Source organism: Manihot esculenta, chromosome 17 (assembly GCF_001659605.2).
Source record: "Manihot esculenta cultivar AM560-2 chromosome 17, M.esculenta_v8, whole genome shotgun sequence".
Classification (NCBI taxonomy): domain Eukaryota; kingdom Viridiplantae; phylum Streptophyta; class Magnoliopsida; order Malpighiales; family Euphorbiaceae; genus Manihot; species Manihot esculenta.
The window spans coordinates 7,917,059-7,920,503 of record NC_035177.2 but is presented as its reverse complement, the minus strand read 5'-3'; the positions used below and the strand labels follow the sequence as shown (position 1 = coordinate 7,920,503).

The following is a 3,445-nucleotide window of genomic DNA, read 5'->3' as shown; positions in this document are numbered from 1 at the left end:
AATTTACTCAAGGTTTATTACAGGCTGTAGCATTTTCATACATCCCGTTTTCTGTTTTTCCTTTTTGTTTTGCGTTAAATGTTTTGAGCTTAAAAAAAAAAAGGCCTACGTACGCTAACCTGCAACTAAAAACTACAACTTCCGCATTTCTCTCTAACATATTCTTTTATATTGGAACCCTTATAACTTATGCAACAACCTCTTCGTTCTCCCACAATATTCTGGACGTATTGGACGCGAAACGAGCCCGGAGACCGCACCCGCAATTCATTTCCTCACGCGTGCATGTAGGACAAAATTTTGACAAGTACAGTGCAACATGAAAAGAGGAAAACAGAAAAAGAAAAAAAGAACTAACAGGCCGTTATTCCGTCTTTTCTCCTTTGGTACCTGAAGGCGCATCGTATTATTTTACGTGTACTTGATTTTAGCGTCGAAAATATGCTCAGCTTCGATTTTAATTATTTATTTATAATGGAACGCAAATATAAAAAAGAAAAAAAAAGAAAAGGAAAAGAAAGAAAGAAATTCACAATAATAATCTCCGAACATCTTAATATGAGACTTCATCTCTTCACAACGGGATATATGTATATATATATTTCTCCTTTTTCCCGAAACAAATAAATACTTCTTGAATAAATGAATAAAGAATTGAAAAAAGAATCAGCACAGTTACATAGCCGATCACGGATAAATGGTTTATTAGGAAAATAAATTATGCTAGAAAAGCGAAAGGATAAATATTTAGAACAACCTGATATATATTTTTGAACAGCATTATTTTAATTGAAAAGGAAAATGAATTTTGAATTATAATGCTAAGCCCATGACTACAGGAAAATAAATTCCATTATATCAAATTTATTAATTTCAAATTATAGCGTTTCAATTAAAAAGTATCATCTTGAACTTTGATATAGTTGAATTTTAACACCGCAACATAATTTACAGCGCGTTTTAATTTTGAATTTTGACACTATTAAATTACTAAGTTCATTCAATAATATATCTTTTATTATTTCATCTTGCATTCCAAGTTTTATATGTTGATTAACTTTTCAAATAGAAATAGAGGACTTAAAGAAGTATTTATATAGTATTTAATATCAATTGATTTTCTTTTAATATATCTTTTAATATCAATTGATATATTCAGTAATTGGTGAGCTTTTATATTTGTTTAAGTAAAATGAAGCACATTGTTTAATAGGTAAATTTTTTAAATTGATTTTCTATTTTGGATAGAGCTAAATTGAAATCATATCTGACTATGTTCATTTAAATTTAAAAAGTGTAATGATAGTCTTGTAAAATTACTATACTGTGCGTCAGACAAATGAGAAACATTCTCCGTTTAAATTAAGAATCAACAAGTGAGTGCATTAACATCCTCTCGGAATCAACTTTCCTATAATCTTAGGCTTAACATTTGTACAAATAGATTTTGCAGGACCCTTAGATCCGGTGTACTGGAGGTTAACGTTAGAAAGTTCAACGTTCTTGCATGGTACGCTGCTGCTGCATGTCAATTGAACGGCTGTGGGCGTTCTTGACGATCCTCGAATATTCTTGAAGATGACGTCGCTTATTTTAAATTTTGATGGCATCTGCAAAAAGTCGCAATATTTTAGCATAATTGTAACACACCCATATATATAAATTCTCCTTCTTGTTGTGAAAAAATAAAAATTGAAAAGTTACCTTGCGATTGCATTCGTTATGCGGGCAGTACATTTGATCTATAATGATGGGATTGCTGACGTTTTGCATGACGATATCCTCGAACTGGATATTCGACACACTGCCACCATGCAATGCGGGCCAAGTCTTAATTCTCACGCCATTGTCGGTGTCGTATATTGTGCAATTCTTCACATAAATTCCAGACACAGGTTCTTCCTTCTCGTACTTTCCTAAACTTCCAATACTAATGCCATGCCCGTGTCCGCACCTTACGTTTGTGATTCGTACTTGCCTGCTCCCCCGGCCAATGGAGATGCAATCATCACCGGTCATAATGTTTGAATCAATAATGTTGATCTCCTCCGACCGTCCAATGTGAATTCCATCCGTGTTGGGACTATGCCCCGGCGCTTTCACCGAAAATCGCTGGAAGGTAAGGTTTTTGCTGCCGAGGAGATTGACGTGGAACTGCTTGCTATCTATGGATGTCACGTCCTCGACTATGCTGTTGGTGACGAAGTCAAACCTTAGGTTCTGATACAGTTTTGATAGAACAGTTACGCAGAGAAAACGTAGTTAGTATTACTGCCATGAACGGGCCTATGAATGACCGTTAGTAAAGTAGCGTTCGGATTTTCTTACAACTGGAAGTGCTTTCTTGCATCCGCCGCCACAGCTCTCCCGCTGCCAAGCAATTTCTCCTTGTCCGTCGAAGGCCCCACCACCGGATACCGTTAATCGGTCCAGGTATCTCAATGTAACCCAGCTATTCTTGCGGTGCTGGCTAGCTTTTGCTGGCGCCACCAACGTTCCTTCCACTTGAAGATGCATGGCACCCTTGCAAGGGCCTAGCAAATCCACCACGCCTAATGAGTACTTCCCTTTTGGTATCACGACTTTGCCGGAACCCGCTGCTCCACAAGCCCCCTTCCACGCACTCAGTAAAGCCTAAAAACGAAAACGGCAATGAAAGACCTGACAGCAATAATCTAGGAAATACCGTCGCGATATCGAGAACCGAGTTTACTTTCATACCTTAGTGATATCCGACCCCTCCTTCGCACCATATTTTGTGACATCAAAGGTATTGGGCTGAGCTCCGCTGGGAAAGGCGAACAGTAACACCAAATATGCTGCGCACACATGTACCTTGGAACCCATATCTCTCTTTTCAAGGCGCTTCCTCTCCTTCGATATCTACAGCCTATATTGATTTCTAAATGTTTGTGCATTTCTCCTCCTCTGTAAGGCCTTTTATATTTCAGGCGGCTCGTTTAATTTACTCAAGGTTTATTACAGTGTAATACCCGGCTAGATTCAGACATCGGAATTCCTACCGTCCGGGGGAGTTCGAGGATGTCAGAGGTCTCTGGAAGGGTAAGAGAAAGTTTTCTAAAATATTTTCAAGTGTTTTAAAGGTTTAGCGTAGAAAAGGATTGAGTTTTGAAGAGATATGGCCAAGGAGGCATTTTGCCATGTTCGGCCCCCTAAGGTTAAGTTCGGCCGCCTAAAGTTCCCTAGTTTCGGCCCCCGAAGGTTAAGTTCGGCCGCCGAAGGTTGCATAGTTTTGCATGCGATTCGGCAGCCGAACCTGAGGCGGTTGCTCATCTATAAGGGCACCGAGTGGCAGAAAAAGGAGGAGGTTTCTTCTCTCCTTCTGACCTAGGTGAGGTCTTGATCTCCTTAAAGTATTTTCATGGTTTTTCTTCAAATCTTTCACGGTTGTAATGAGTTTTACCCTTGTTTTGAAGAGTTGTGA

At 38.6% G+C, this 3,445-nt stretch overlaps 1 long non-coding RNA gene across 1 annotated transcript in view; it reads left to right on the top strand.

The window, feature by feature from the left end:
* The first annotated feature begins 1,823 nt into the window (after window positions 1–1,823).
* The window catches only part of LOC122722314, a 26,947-nt gene continuing 25,325 nt past the window's right edge, over window positions 1,824–3,445 (top strand). Inside the window, exon 1 of the long non-coding RNA XR_006349279.1 lies at window positions 1,824–2,974. This is a non-coding gene — a long non-coding RNA (uncharacterized LOC122722314). The remainder of the gene's footprint in view (window positions 2,975–3,445) is intronic.